The sequence below is a fragment of the Haliotis rufescens genome, unplaced genomic scaffold (genome assembly GCF_023055435.1).
Source record: "Haliotis rufescens isolate VD_foot unplaced genomic scaffold, xgHalRufe1.0.p SCAF_4, whole genome shotgun sequence".
NCBI lineage: Eukaryota > Metazoa > Mollusca > Gastropoda > Lepetellida > Haliotidae > Haliotis > Haliotis rufescens.
Window position 1 is genome coordinate 451,367 of NW_025964112.1, and position 17,764 is coordinate 469,130.

General features: G+C 39.2%; 1 long non-coding RNA gene across 1 annotated transcript; it reads left to right on the forward strand.

The window, feature by feature from the left end:
* Positions 1-587: 587 nt before the first annotated feature.
* On the forward strand, positions 588-14,893 carry LOC124150349. Its single transcript, XR_006863244.2, has 2 exons — positions 588-803; positions 10,170-14,893. It is a non-coding gene; the product is annotated as an uncharacterized LOC124150349 (long non-coding RNA).
* The last annotated feature ends 2,871 nt before the right edge of the window (positions 14,894-17,764 follow it).

The window sequence follows — 17,764 nt, forward strand, 5'->3', positions numbered from 1 at the left end:
CATATCAAATACATGACAACATATCTCCGAACTTGAGACGGGAAAGATCAACAATAATACCTGCTCAATACGGCCGTTATCATTGCCTCTAAAATGTTACTCATTATCACATTAGCGAATCATTTAATTTAAATAATGATTAAACGTAATTAAAAGTACAATTATATATAGTTTTATATTGATAGACAACGTAAAGCTTCAAAATGTTGGCTTTCCGGTTTAACAGAGTTCGTAGTTTAACTGGGATTCAACTGTCACTCCTCATGTTACAGTGTAAATGTCAAGCACCATCACCTGATCCCCAAACCGTAAAGCGTTCACTGAGAAATTAATGCCAGAGTAACAAAACGCCGTCAAAACATTAGATATTAAACTTGATTAATCTGCTATAAAATCCATTCCACTCCATACATGAGACTATTACTCCATTATTAAATATCAAAATGGAATATTGAAGACGTCGAGAGCTAACTAAATTTAAGCAGTGGACATCGAAGACATGTGAGTACGTGCAGTAACGAGAGATGCCACGACAAAATCCATACTCTAGGATGCTAGGAAGTGACAAGGGACGGACCTGGCGCAGACACAGCCTCTGCATCACGCCTATGAAGCTACCAAGTGACTGCAGCTAGCACGTGAACCAAGGGCGCGTTCTCTGTGTGGCATGACCAATATCGCTGCTACTGGTGGCTTGGGAGGCGACAGAGTGTCCACCTGTTCTGGACATATGACATGATGCTGCGGTCGTTGTTGTACTGTTGGTTCCTTTATTAGGGCATTCTTGGAGTAGGATTCTAAAGGTATGTATACAGTCATGGTGCTTCATGCCTCGGAGATTTGTGTGTCGTAAACAGTATTTCTGTTTTAGATTTCCTTCTGTTGCTATTATTGGTATTCTTTAAATGACAGATTTATATCAAGTAATGTGATCGTGGACATACTAAGAATTTCAGGATCTAGGAGCTGTGTCATTGGTGTCTGTGGCTATTTTGTCGTGTCGTTATTTCCACTGAAACTTTGCGGATTAAGTATATCAGATAGTGCCAATGCTGTATTTAGATGATTCTTCATTGGGATATCTGTATTACTTTTTACAACAATACATTGTTCACAAATACTCGTAAAATGCAGCAAACTTTATCCATGACATGTACATATGTTGTGTTTCTACAACGTTTAATATTCTTGCTAATATATGTTAATGAACGTAAGTTTATTTCTTGTCTGACGGTTTGTTTCTTGTGGTATAGCTTCATACGCCACCCGTTTCGTATTTGAATTAAAAAGTATATGTCATGCCAGATTTGCATAAAGACATACAAATATTTAGCTCACAAATGTGCAGTATTGTTTAAGTCAATCGGATAATTGTCTTTCATGACAGTGGTGTTTGTTCATACATCTGGTATGTTAATGGGGAACTATATTTTCGGAAGAGCGTTTGTCTTCCATGACGTCTTACTTTCAACCGCTGGATGGTGCTGAATATTCATCTCAAGTAAATATTAAACGTCCAGATAATTACTAGTCTATATTTACCGCCGAAACAGATTGGAAAAGCTGCAGTTATATAAGACAAAAGGAAAAGAGAGTAACCTCTGGGTGTGGAGAACTAACCAGCATGTGCTTGTATACCGGAGATCTGAACACATGATGTTCATTCAGAACACACCAAGTCAAACAGAGAACTGACGATGGTTCGTAACTGATGCAATCAATTCGGGTAGCAACGGAATGACATATGTGTCTACTGAAATAATGCTCCAAAGTTAGTATTGGGTACAAAAGATTTGTAGTTGATACAATGTTCTTTTGCATCGGAGGGTCATTTGATGCATTGTAGTTGTTACTGAGAGAGCAGCAATATGAAGAAGATCTGTAATGAAAATAGTTGAAAATATTTCACCGTGCTGTTAGTGTCCAATTCTCCAAATCCGGTCAATGTTTATCGGCCCTTAATTACTCAGGTTAAGATCAAATTATGTTTGGATAAATACAAACGACAGAACTATTTCAGTAATCACAGGAAATCTCTGAAAGCAGAGTCCATGGCCCGATTCCGACTACATCGAGAGCACATGCATATCTTGCTCACGGGTACAATGTAGATACACAAGTATGATCACAGTTCAATAGGGGCCGCTTGTTATCTACGTTGCAATAACGTCTCATGCCTTATGTATATATCATGTTGCAACCATTGTTGAATATTTACAAACCTACTTGCCTCTGATAACAGAGTAACTCAATGTTATCAGTCATTGTCATTCTTACGTGATATGACAATAAATATTTGTAAAAACAAATGCATAATAAACACATTAAAACAACCAAAGACTTAGATTACACAGTGATCGGAGGTACCACTGAACGATAAAACAATTCATTACACATCGTGTGTTATGCATATATACATTTTTATCTGATCACTGATAGACATTGCACATTTTGAGCTTCCGCTGTAAGCAGAAAGACGTTGCAGTACATTGTGTATATGCGTAGTATATAACTCGAGACAGCGAAGCGCCATATGGATAGGACAGTTATATGCTTAGACGGTGTATGAATCATTTTAGAAGGAAATTGAACTTGAGATGGACGATGAAGAAGGACACTCGGTTACTTGTACAACACCTATGTTGAATCTTTCCCTTTCAGGTCTTTATCACAATGCATCTAAGCCGTGTGACTTTACTTTATTTACTTGTGACGTGATGAGGCTTGATAATAGAGACATGTAGCCACCCCGACCATGTAGAACACAAACATTTCACTCATGGTGAAACATGTTTCCCATACCACGTGCAAGACGAAAGATTGTAGGCTCTCGGCATTGCGGAAGTTAGGTACATTTCTGGACAATAACATATAGACAAATATGATGTAGACATTTTAAACCTAGATGAGTTGCATAGCTTACATCTGTAGAAAAGGAGACAACGATAAATCATGCCTGTGGACAATTAGGGAATGAAATAGCGAGACTGCTAGGCTAAGCCTATGTTGAGCAGATGGCTTTGGACGTGAACAGTGTTGACATCTGTCCAGTTATATATGTCATGAGATATTGTTTTCGTCAAGTAAAGTTTAAATGGCTGTTTTAGTGACTCACAAATCGCCACGGAACGTATTTATAGTTAGGTGACAAAATAGGTTAGCCCATTTCACATCGGCATTACCATTAAAATCTTTTCAGCAATTTGGAGTCAAGTGCCGCTGCTGCCCTTCGACATCCGCTAGTAGAATTTCATGTCAGTCAGAGGAGGACGGTCGTTTAACCGCGCGACGAATCAATGAAGTCACATCATCCGACGTGGTTTTCACATGAAAGAGATTGTCCCAATCTTCACCATAATGAATACTGACTTCTTTGACGTACATGCATTTGGAATTGTAGCTTACAGAAGAAGCGTTGGTGCAGTGCCATGGTCATATCGAGCAATCTAACTTAGAACCATTCGATACCTTAATAAGATGACATTCTCCCCAGGGAACATCATATGCAAATGCAAGTTTTTTTTAGAAAAAGCTTTTTCCAGTGTTGACGCTAGAAGGTAGAGGCTTGATATTTCTCGGATAAACGAGACACTTTTATACAGCAGCGCTGTGGCTGCATGCATTTTTTTGGTTATCAGAAATACTCATCCCATCCTTCTTTGGGGATATTAATGATTATATTGACTTTTTTGTGCATTAGATGGCCATCATACTGCGAGGGAATATTAACGCTTGTGGCACGGTGTGAAGAAACTGCCGTGTCAATGCATGGAAGGAGGATTACATGCAGATTGCAGACAGAATTAACTACCTCACCTCCTACACCGGAGATAAACTAAAACAATTATTTCATGAAATATAGGAACCACTGTTCAAAAACACACAACCGAATCCCTTTATCTCGAACGAGAAGTGATTGTAATAAACGTCGACATGTCAGGATTAGAATACAGTAAATCATGGACCATGTCAGTCAGTGTTTAACATTTCTGAAATTACAAAACTTTGAGACGAATGTACATCAACTTACAACAATTAAAAGTATTTGGGTAAAATAAGCAGCGTCCAGATATCCGTACATAGTTATTGCAACATTCAAAACAATATAACACGTCAACGTGAGGGAATAATCAGTTAAACAGCCTTAAAAATATTGTTCATAAATACCAGGGAGAGGGCATTCTAAGTTGGAAGAACTTGTCCCCCAATCCCGTTCACTCCTTGTGAATAAATATTTTTAAATCAAAAAGAGATTCCATTAGGCATAAATGTCAAAACATTGGTGGAAATTTTGCGAAAGGATTACTGAAGATCAGTGATCATACCACATGGTCAGGAAAAGGGAAAGCATGTAAATCGACATTTTATGGAGAAATACATAGTCGTTGCAGTCGGAACAAATAAATGCATTCGAGACATAACGTATTGCACGAATAGTTCTAAATGTAAATACTTTTAATCAAGTACATTAAACATGACATAGCACAACATGCGTTCCATGACACTGAGAGATAATCAAGTGCATTAAACATGACATAGCACAACATGCGTTCCATGACACTGAGAGATAATCAAGTGCATTAAACATGACATAGCACAACATGCGTTCCATGACACTGAGAAATAATCAAGTACATTAAACATGACATAGCACAACATGCGTTCCATGACACTGAGAAATAATCAAGTACATTAAACATGATAAAGCACAACATGCGTTCCATGACACTGAGAGATAATCAAGTGCATTAAACATGACATAGCACAACATGCGTTCCATGACACTGAGAGAAAATCAAGTACATTAAACATGACATAGCACAACATGCGTTCCATGACACTGAGAGATAATCAAGTACATTAAACATGACATAGCACAACATGCGTTCCATGACACTGAGAGATAATCAAGTACATTAAACATGACATAGCACAACATGCGTTCCATGACACTGAGAGATAATCAAGTACATTAAACATGACATAGCACAACATGCGTTCCATGACACTGAGAGATAATCAAGTACATTAAACATGACATAGCACCACACGCGTTCCATGACACTGAGAGATAATCAAGTACATTTAACATGACATAGCAAAACATGCGTTCCATGACACACAGAGATAATCAAGTACATTAAACATGACATAGCACAACATGCGTTCCATGACACTGAGAGATAATCAAGTGCATTAAACATGACATAGCACAACATGCGTTCCATGACACTGAGAGATAATCAAGTACATTAAACATGACATAGCACAACATGCGTTCCATGACACTGAGAGATAATCAAGTACATTAAACATGACATAGCACAACATAAGTCCATGACACTGAGAGATAATCAAGTACATTAAACATGACATAGCACAACATGCGTTCCATGACACTGAGAGATAATCAAGTACATTAAACATGACATAGCACAACATGCGTTCCATGACACTGAGAGATAATCAAGTGCATTAAACATGACATAGCACAACATGCGTTCCATGACACTGAGAGATAATCAAGTGCATTAAACATGACATAGCACAACATGCGTTCCATGACACTGAGAGATAATCAAGTACATTAAACATGACATAGCACAACATGCGTTCCATGACACTGAGAGATAATCAAGTACATTAAACATGACATAGCACAACATGCGTTCCATGACACTGAGAGATAATCAAGTATATTAAACATGACATAGCACAACATGCGTTCCATGACACACAGAGATAATCAAGTACATTAAACATGACATAGCACAACATGCGTTCCATGACACTGAGAGATAATCAAGTACATTAAACATGACAAAGCACAACATGCGTTCCATGACACTGAGAGATAATCAAGCACATGTAAGTGGAGAAGTCAGGTGAATGTGCTTTCCTTCAAAGATGGGTACAGTGTTGGTCCAGTGAATTAATCGTGTCAAGTTGCTGTGCAGTGTTACGTCCCTTGTCATGCCAGGATCCGTTGATCGCGAGCTTTAAATTCCGGATTTGCCCCGATAACGATCTTTTGTCTATTCATTACATTCCCGTGCTCGTGGGATGGAACAACGTTGTCAACACCAATGACCATTTTTGTCTTAAAACGACGCAAACGATAGGCTTCTGTTTCATTTCACAATGGTTTTGACCGCCTCCGTTATCTAGTGGTAGATTGCCCGCCTGGAGAGCGGAAGGTCCGGGGTTCGATCCTCGGCCGCATCATACCAAAAGACGTTAAGATGTGGTTCTTCTTATTACCCTGCCTGGCGTTCGACATTTTAGGGGCTAAAACAATGACTGGTCGGCTCGGAGTCATTATACTGTGTCTGCGTGGGGTATTCATGTTAAACTGCGGCATGGTATCTCAGTGAGATAGCGCTATAGATCGGCATCAGCAGCTACACACGCACACTCTCTCTCTCTCTCTCTCTCACACACACACACACACACACACGTACACACACACACACTCTCTCTCTCTCTCTTTCACACACACACACGCACACACACACACACACTCTCTCTCTCTCTCACACACACACACGTACACACACACACACTCTCTCTCTCTTTCACACACACACACGCACGCACACACACACACACACACACTCTCTCTCTCTCTCTCACACACACACACACGTACACACACACACACACTCTCTCTCTCTCTCACACACACACACACACACACACACACACACACACACAATTGCGTATATATTGCGTATAAATGCAATAATCTCGGACGCGACGTTAAACCCCATTTCACCTTACCTCCAACAGAGGCAATATTATTCAATATGTTGCCTGAAGGACTAAAATAATAGTGTTATATTGTATATACATATGTCGTTGGATTATCTGGTCAAGACTGGACCGCCGCCATATAGCTGGAATATTGCTGAAAATGGCGTTAAACAACAAACAAACAAACAATACATATGCCTCTGCGTGTATGCATGTGTAGAAACCTGAATATTTCATAATGCGTTAAAACTGCAAAATACTTAATAACCTTTGATATACCTACGTTACAACTATACAAACAATGGCAGTGCTTTTTTTTCACGTTATAGGAAAACCCTAAATATTCTGACAAGGGTGTGGAGGGTGATGAGTTAGAAAACTACCAACAATCACAATATATATAAACAGAAACCTACATATTTACATGGGAAGGACATTTCAGAATATTCTGCGCAAGGGTGTGAAGTGAGTCTAGTTGGATATACACACTATTCAGAATCTCGTTACAGGGAACTGAGGGCGTTGACTTCTTATCTGCCGTGCAGGACAGGTGTACCAAAACGTGTTCACCTGATATAAAAAAAACACTGGAAAATAATGTACAAGTTAAAATAGGGACTTGCATCTGACAATAGTTCTGTCGACCGCTTCATGGATCGTTTGCATGTCAATAATAATACTATTTTACGTTCCTGGCTACCGATGAGCTAAGTAAATCTACTCATTTTAGTCGAGGTCTAGACGTAATAAGTGACTTGTGTCAAACTGAGACTTTCTCCCTGGGTTATCATGGTTAGGGTAATCAGATCCTGCCAGATTCAGATCATCCTGAAATGTGAGCTCAGACAGACAGTAGATTCACAGTGGATATTGAATGACTTGGATTACATTAGCTGTGACTGCAAAGTGTACCCGCTGGAGTCTAATGTTATCTTGCAACTTCCAACGCGAAATAGGCTGGTCTCAAATGGCAACCTATTACGTACACAACCCGAACAAACATGAACGATGTATAGCTGTGTTACCTCACATTCATACAGGCATGCTTAATATGGCGCTCAAACAACTATGACATACGTTTATGCGTGATCACTTAACGCTGTTTTTTTCTGTATTTTCCCCCAAAACACCAGACATTTTTTGTGTATGTTGTATCCAGTGCAGCAAGTGATGTGTTGTACTAGCAAGTTTACATCTCGTTGTATTAAATGTATTTTCCTAAACATACAGAACTTGGATACTTCTCCAAATTTAAAATGTTAAGCGTCTGTTATAAAATGATATTATAAAAAAGAATTGGTAATACTGACCAGGCGAGTACACTTACAATGGTTGTTTAAGGCTATTTTCCTAGAAGCTGTACATCCATAGACACATAGAAATATATGACGTCAACGCCAGACAAGAACAAGTCTCGATTATTCGCCGAATCAATTGGGCAGAAAAAAGCAAAGCAGCGGTGAAAATATATAAAAGTCTAGGTAAGTCACGCTCAAACTAAACCAAGTCTAGTTCCCTTGGTTCCCCATAAAAACAACAGAAGAGGAAAAATTCTTAGGAAAAAAATACAATTATTTTAAAGAAATGTTTTCAAAGACTAAGCGTTCTCCTACAGCCATGGCTGCCGTGACCGTTTGCTCTGTGACCAATTTATATCGGCCTTGACCGTTTAACCTGTGGTCAGTTTATCGGCCTGAACATAACTTCAATTGTAATATCGATATATTGAGTTCCTGTGACATTCGACAGGACATATCATGCTGAGCTGATAATAACTGCCAGTGGCAATGACTGCACTTAACAATGTTATTATAAATGTAATATCAGATGCTGGGTATTTATGATTCTGATTCTGAATCTTCGGCACTGATCCTAATTACATTGCCATACAGTCAACCCAACGTATGTCACTTTACTTACTGTCCCCCCTCTGCAACATAGCCAACACATCAAAATTGGGAAAATCAGGTGAGCGCACTTTTATTTGATCATGATGGTCATAACACCTCATTTTCCAGCCTATTAACGATGGATGGCACTATTGGTTTCACATAAATCGCTTAAAGGACATGGTTTGGGAACTATTCAAAATTGTTAAAACAGTTATAGAAGTTATGTCTGGAATAGTCTGCCGAATGAGCTCCGTAAATAAGAGCTACAGAACTTCAGGCATATCGATGAATTGATACTGTTGGTGTAAGAGCCATTTCCCTACCACTGATTTACCAAGCTGAACGGGATATGACAGAGACTAGTGAAACAGCCTAATCTGTTTCATATCTATATCTACATGTGACGATTTAGAGTTACACAAACCTATGCAAGACTATGAAAAGAGAGATGCCCTCAACATTCCAAAAGTCAACTTTCCCTTCATGTCGAGCAATATTCCAAAAGTCAACTTTCCCTTCATGTCGAGCTATATTCCAAAAGTCAACTTTCCCTTCATGTCGAGCTATATTCCAAAAGTCAACTTTCCCTTCATGTCGAGCAATATTCCAAAAGTCAACTTTCCCTTCATGTCGAGCAATATTCCAAAAGTCAACTTTCCCTTCATGTCGAGCAATATTCCAAAAGTCAACTTTCCCTACATGCTGAGCAATATTCCAAAAGTCAACTTTCCCCTCATGTCGAGCAATATTCCAAAAGTCAACTTTCCCTTCATGTCGAGCTATATTCCAAAAGTCAACTTTCCCATCATGTCGAGCAATATTCCAAAAGTCAACTTTCCCTTCATGTCGAGCAATATTCCAAAAGTCAACTTTCCCTTCATGTCGAGCAATATTCCAAAAGTCAACTTTCCCTTCATGCTGAGCAATATTCCAAAAGTCAACTTTCCCTTCATGTCGAGCAATATTCCAAAAGTCAACTTTCCCTTCATGTCGAGCAATATTCCAAAAGTCAACTTTCCCTTCATGTCGAGCAATATTCCAAAAGTCAACTTTCCCTTCATGTCGAGCAATATTCCAAAAGTCAACTTTCCCTTCATGTCGAGCAATATTCCAAAAGTCAGCTTTCCCTTCATGTCGAGCAATATTCCAAAAGTCAACTTTCCCTTCATGTCGAGCAACATTCCAAAAGTCAACTTTCCCTTCATGTCGAGCAATATTCCAAAAAGTTTTATAGTAGTTTCTTAGGGGACATACAGGCACAAGTGACAAGGATAATGTCCGATGCAATTCAATTTTGACCAGTACCTCATGTTCTCATGTAGTATTGTTTTCAGGTGACCAAACAACTCGCCCGTGTATTTGTTTGCGATGTGTTTGTGACGTGTGCCCACCTTTTCATCCGGTATCATCACTTTTCCACAAACGCATGCTGAAACGTTCTCTTATGATTATGGTAATAACATTGCGGCTGTTATTTACATCCTAAACTGACCTCTTCTACAATACGTCGATTGTACTTTTCAGGGTTTGCCTCCAGTCAACATGACTACCACTAATTTCCAATGATCTTCATAAGACCTACCGAGATGCTGTGCTACTCAGCTCCCACTGCTCATGATGTGGAATTGGCGACCGGTAGAAAGAAATCCTTCAGGACAAAGTCAGGCGATCAGAAGTTCATATTTGAGGAGGATTCTGGAAAAGTTATTATCAGCCAACCGGACGGGAGAGCGCTGCATCAAGAATCCCCGAACAAACCAAGGAATTACATAGGTTTAGCAGTGGTAGTGCTGATATGTTTTAATCCCCCGTTCGGCATCATTGCCATTCTTTTCTCAGTGAAATCAAACAAAGACTTTCTGAACGGAAGATTCGTCACTTCGAGGAGGAAGGGCAAAGCATCATGTGTGTTCAGTGTGATTGGAATTGTGTCCACTTTAACAACTATTTTCACTGTTATCTTTTGGCCAGCGTTCGCTAATGCTAAGGATGGCACATGATACCAACGTTGAGAAACCATTTGTAAACAAACTGTACACCGAGGAAGATGCTTGTGTTCAAATAAAAGCAATCGTGGTTGTGAATTCTAAATCAAAGATTGTGATTTGCAAGAGAGGATTATTTTAAGATGGATTGAAGGACGTTCGTGGGCGATAACCAAATCTCAAAATACGTCCGTGTATGACTTTTTCATGCTCAAAATGTTTACATGTATATTTTCTGTGTGATCAATGTTTTACCTTTCTGCCGGTCATCAAAAGTAAACACGTGACTAAGAAGCGGGTAAACGGGGAATATTTTCTTTCAGTGTGGGTACTCAAGTATTTTTAACGAAGATGCTGAATGTATGCAGCTAAGCTGTCATTGTATGCATTTCAAACGACGTCGTTGTTCCCCATCATTCATTCCATATTGGCGTTTTCGCTCCTTGTCAAGTTTAATCCTACTGCCAGTGTTTCCCGTCCCCCCTCTGTGATGTGATGTGGTGCACTGCTTACAGAAAGCCATTGTTTATAATCCTTTTTGAGTTGTGTTGTGTAATCCTGCAGTTAACCAACCTATTTGTTGTTGGGCTTCCATCAGTGTGCGAGTCTGAAATGCTGTTTGTAATCCCGCCTTCTCATTCCCATGCACAGCTGGTTATTGACGCACATCACTCAGGTTGCTGTTAAAGTGTGTTACAGAGAAATTGCCCACTCAAAATTATAACCGCAGGTGGCCAAATCGCCTGATGCATCGCATTGAACTTTGTTGAACATGAAAGCAAATGTTATCTGAAGTGTACTGAGAAAACAATATGTGAAATGCTGGACTTAACCGTAGATAACATCTACGTGACCTTTTGGGGATACGACATTTAGACAACAAGCAGGCAACGCTGAGGGCACCAATAGTGCACCAATAGTGCACCCCTCCTCTTCTGGTTCTTTATGCACACGAATCGGAATTTCAGTATCAAAAAGAAGGGAATTTGACCAAGATGCTTAACTTAAGCTAAACACATATCGATAATCTGATACCGTTTCAATAATGGCCAAATAGCCAATTCCTTTTCATTGATCTGCCCACCTGAACTAGATATATAAGAGACCAGTGGTACAGCTTCATCCATTTGATATTTATACCAATGTATGACGATCCTTAGTGACAACAAATATTCACAAGACTGTATAACAAGAGGGATTACTTCAACTTTCCAATATTCAACTTTCATACCGAGCGATAGTCTAGCAGGTCTTTCCTCATGTGTCTACACAACTGTGTTCACAACTTTTGAGGTACATTTGAGCAAGCTCAAGATTTTAAAGAGCGTTTTTCTCAAAAGTTGCTTGATCAGGGTAACAACATCCAAGGCCTTACTTTTTTTGGTAGACATGTGAAGGACATTTCAAAATTGTCCCCCTAAAATAGATCGAACTTGTGATACGCCACTCATTATTTTGGGTTGTGATTGTGTGTCTCAAAACCACTGCCTCGTGACAACACGTGCTGTGAGTCATGCCCCCATTATGGCTTCTCATAGTCTTAATTGTGTTTTCTGTCTCACCTAGGCCTCAAAATAGCAATGAATGTGTTGAAGCCTGAATGCAATTATTAATGTTGTGCTCGAAACACAAGATATCCGTAGCCTGAGCTTGAACATAGCTTGATTTGATTACCATATTCAAGCTAAAATCGGTTGGTTTTAACAATATATTGTGAAATGAATGGGAATGTGGGCTACAATCTTAGTGTTGTAAAAACGTTGTTAAAAGGGACGGGATCTCTGTGCCTGAGTACTTTTATTGATAAGTATTCTAGTACTTGTCTTTCTCAAGTAACCACGTGCCATTCGGCTTGACCCAATAATAGCTAAATATTAAATTTAATCAATACTTACCAAGTATTAGTATTTTCTGCATATTAATGACCAGGCAGTTTCAGCTATGACATTATCCATTGCATGACGTCAAGGCATTCATAGCACTTCAGATTGACGACACGTACATGTCACAACAAAGGGAGCGCCATGGAAACTACTGATTTCTTTGGTATTTTAAAATGTTGATGTACTCAAGAGCGTACGCAAATCTGAAAACATATCTCCCGAGAGCCGTATTTAATAAACCCTCTTCAGCTGTTCCACATTATCATCTATTACAAATAAGATGCAACAAATCGAATATGTATATACTCTTTTATGTCTTGCATACGCCTTTGTAATTTCAACTTAAGCTGTGATAAATATCAAAGTCATTTTTTCGTTTCTATTTGGGTCGAGATGTCTGTATATGTTTATACTCCAAGATACAAATTTTTGCTAAAAAGCTGGAGTGATATGACCCGTTCCACATGCATATGGAACAATGTTTCGTGGATTTAGAATTCACAAATCGGAAGAAAGACAGCACGTTTGTAGCAATGCTATGTTTTTAGGTATAAAAGCCTAATGTTGCCACTTTGAGTATATTTATCGGGTTTTTTTCAATTATTTAATATGCTCTTTGGAAATTCGATTTTTTAAAAAATAAACATGAAATAACGAGAAACTTTTTGAAATAACAAGCAAATAATCAAAGTGACGATAAAAAATTCGAAATTTCGAGATTTTGAAAATTATTTATTGGGTCAATTTACTTACCTTTACTATGGTGACATGTAGTGTTAAACCCGTTGCAATGATTAGACAGTGAATCATAAACACATGGTTATGATAAAATAGGAATCCAAAATGGTGATGATGTAAAGGTTTTGGTGACTTACATTTGTCACTACATCAAGGATAGTTTAACATATCGGAGTTTATTTCTTAGAATCGTCCTGATTTGTGTTGAAAATTGTCAATGTTGTGGACATATGCTGTATTTAGCTCACAGCTTTAGAGCAAGACGTCACTTCCTGGCTTCTAGATTTGTGTACACAGTTATAGTTGTATTTGCTGCAACAACTTATAAGTGCTATTTTAGAAGCCGAAGTAACAATGAAGGCACAGCCGTAGTAACAATGCTGACACAGCATTTCACCTTCTTTATTCTGTCAATACGACGTTTCTTCACAGATGCTCGTACCTTTATCAAGGAAGTAATTACTCGCTTCATACATGCACTAGCATATGTACTTTCTAAGTTGACACCTATTGTATTGTATTAAGTACAATGGTCGCACCATTCTCTGGATATTTAGCAGATACAAATGTAGACATTTTTCAATAGTTTTTATTAATCATCTAAATGACAATTTATATCTTTAAATCATTGTCAAACGCTGTGTTTAATCTAGGAATTCCCTACTGAGTGTAAGCTGTTCATATAATTATACATTTTTGACAAATACATCAATCACCATGTAAGTTCGTTATTTGAAGTGCACATGGGTATAAGAGTTATTTAAACTACTGGTCATGTCCTCTGTTACCCTGCGTTCATGTTCAACGTCATACAAGTATTTGTCCACGTATGGTGCTTTTCACATGACAGATCGTGTCCCGACATACATATTTTAGATTCAAGATAAATAATATATTGTCAACAGGTACTCATATATACTTCAGAATATTTATCCAATGTTATTTTATAATTTTATAAATAAATTGTATGGATATATTTATATATATAAATATATATATATATATCTCGCAGAAAACACATCATATGAACCTCTACAAAAGGCTTCTAAGTATATCGTCATCAAAATATATATGTACCTTTAGTTCTTCAAGTGGCATGAGGGGCGGTGGCACAGCGTATTGGTTAAAGCATTAGCCTGTAACGCCTAGGGCACGGGTTCGATTCCACACATAAGTATTCTTCTTCTGGAAATTCTTCTTTCCATGATATTTATTCAATGGTTCGAGGATAAGGAAGAAGTTGTGAAACAGTAACTGGAATTATATATATTCATTGACAAAATAACGTTGTAAAGTCACACAAAAAATGTGAAAAACAATTAATCTACCGAACCAGTAATGTGAGGTTTGGCTTTGACCAATGGGATCTGTTTAGGCACTTATTCGAGACTGATTATTCTCTAGCCTTGACGTGTTATATGAATGGAAAGCCCTTTGAATGGGAAAAAGTGGAATAAATTAATCAACATATGGTTAGTGCAGTTTGATTCTGTACTTCAGACTGTGTGACTTTCTGCCTTCACAATCTTCCAGTTCATCTTTCTATTGGTATGAAAAAATCCCTTATATTTTATAACATGAATCACCGGGCTATTTTGTATTGTATTATCATTTGTATTATGAATAAACCATATAAAGCACACACACAGGGTCATTGTCTTATGTTAAAGGTTTTATTGGGATTACTTCGGGCACGGGTGGCACAGCCGTCTAAGGCGCCGCAATTCGCAATTCAGAGTTGCTTCCCTTGGGTACGCAAGAAACCAATGATTGTGGGGTCGAACCCCAGTTCCCCCGATTATGTTTCTAGGTTTGTCAGCACCATATGCGTGCCTATTGGTTTCACTACAGTGGTAAACGTCTGCGACCTGCATCGGCTTCCTACCTTATTAAGCTGACATGCCGTGATGTAACTCGAATACTCTTAAATCGGCCTTAAACTCAACTCACTCACCCGCATACACATGCATGCGTGCATGCACAGATACATACATACATCTGAAAGTATTGAATCGATATAGAACTGAGCCGATGTGTATCAACTTGAGCCAATTGTTGCGCATCTTGATGTTGCCGACTCAAGTGTAAAACAACGTTTATTGTCAATCCCAAATTGTTCACATCCATCTTAAGTATTTCTAATTGTACAACCATAAAACTGTTGAGTTCATAGGACACGAAACATATGCTTCATCCGCTGTTTACAATCACGGGAGGGCGGTGGGGTAGCATAGTGGTTAAAGCGTTCGCTCGTCACGCTGAAAACCCGGGTTCGATTCCCCACATGAGCACAATGTGTGAAGCCCATTTCTGGTGTCGATGGCATATTACTAACATCGACGTAAAACCAGACCCATTCACTTCAATCACAGGAATTTTTTTTGTCACGTTGTGAGTACAACCTTTAAATGATCATGTTTTTTCGGCCGTGAAAACATTTATGTGCTTCATAACGAATACATGACACTAAGCCCCTGATGCTGAGCTGGAGTAGGACTGAAGTTAACATGCTAATGTAAGTTGCTTGGAAAAAAATATATGTTCATAAACGCGCTTTTACAAAATGATAAGTAAGTCAGCTGTGCCTTTTCTATACTAAGCATGGGTATTCTAACAATATGTTCTTGCAACTCTACAGCAGTATGGTATATATAATTTTTACCAATGTTTTATACGCCATATGCAGAAATATTCCAGCAATTTCACTGCAGCTTGTAGATAATGGAGTTTGGGCCATACAAACCATTAGTTGACATAGCAGCCCAAGTCAATCAAGTCAATCAAGTCATCAACGCCGCCTACCCGATTCAATTTAGTTGCATCTTCCGACAAGCAGAGGAGGACCATCTTAATCCGGGTGCCAGTGCCACATTGGTTCAGGGAGTCGACAGAACCCATTATGTCCCGTTCTCTTTCAGTGAGACACATGTGATGTTTCTTATTAGCTATACATTGCTTTTGCATGAATACCCTTACCAGAAGGTCATACATGGCGTCGTCGCAGTTAGAAGGAAAGCTTTCAAAGACAGCTGAAGACCCGGGAAACCGTAAATGACTATTCACGGGAACGATCTAGCCATTTGCTAAGCAGGAGTCGATTTCCGTGCCTAATAAGAGAAATGTATGGGCATTTAGCGCTGTTATATAACATACAATAACTGATGGATATGTGTCCAGACAGCCACACGAACTCATTTACCTCATGCTAACATACTGATACGCACAGCAGACAGATACATTCGTGCTGTATAGCCACCACGCTTTATAATAACCCTTTTCTTTTACCTTCCAGGACGAATTCTGAATCATCAGCACTTTGTGACTTTGGAATGTGCTATTCTGTTGAAGGTGAGGTGAGGTGAAATTGGGTTTAAAGATGATTGCACTTATATCGCGACGTGCATGCACGTGTGTGTGTGTGGCTGCTTGTACTAGTCCGGACTGATGCCGATTTATAGTGCTAGCTCACTGAGATACCATGCCGCAGTTTAACATGAATACCCCACACAGACACAGTATACTGACTCCGAGCCGACCAGTCTTTGTTTTATCCCCTTAATGTCGAGCGCCAGACAGGGTAACAACAAGTACCATCTTTTAACGTCTTTTGGTATGACGCGGCCGGGGATCGAACCCCGGACCTTCCGCTCTCCGGGCGGACGCTCTACCACAAGACCACGGAGGCGGCTTATTCTGTTGAAGAGACATCAAGTCAGGTGTTGTCACATTAATAGATTAGGAGAAAGAATGATTAAAAGTTTCGAAATGTGTAAAGTAAACTGTTCCCTTATAATCCGAGTAAGGACGGTTAAATCGAAAATAACTTTTCTAAAAAGTTAATTAATAATTAATATAAAAGGAACTAAAGTAGCCGATAACTAACAAAATATACAGTAGCTTGCTGGTGGCAAAGGCGGTCCCCAGACAACCTATATTTGCCCTACAACCTCCGCAAGAGCCAATTCAATTACACCAATGCTACAGACCCCCTGTCACGTACGCGTCGTGTTGCCCCAGCTGCATCTCCCGCGACGGCGACGGCGACGGCGACACCAGAACCACGAGTTGTCCTGCAGAACGGATTATGGCGTGTCTCCTCGTTAATATATTGTCAGCAGTGCCCTACCACACAGAGACAGAGATACATCTGAGGCTGCCTAGACGTGTCTAGACAGGGTTTACACAACTCAGTGATCTTCTTGTCAGAAGGATTGATTTAGTTAGTCGGTAATATCACTTATATAACCCATCACATCGTCTACCACTTTGATCATTGTCGCTCAGGTTGCGAGAAGAACAATATACAACCTCATTTGCGTTATGTATCAAACAGCGTGATGTAGAATATCATATCTAAAAACACAATTAGGTGTTGTCTACTTCCTGTGTTCTTGCCCGGGTTCCGGTGTACAAAACTGGCTTACCGCTACGACTGTCGTAAGTCTGTGGTGAGGTATGGAAGTTACGCTCACCTTAGCGCTAAGATCGCTTTGTACAGCGGTACCCTGGCTGA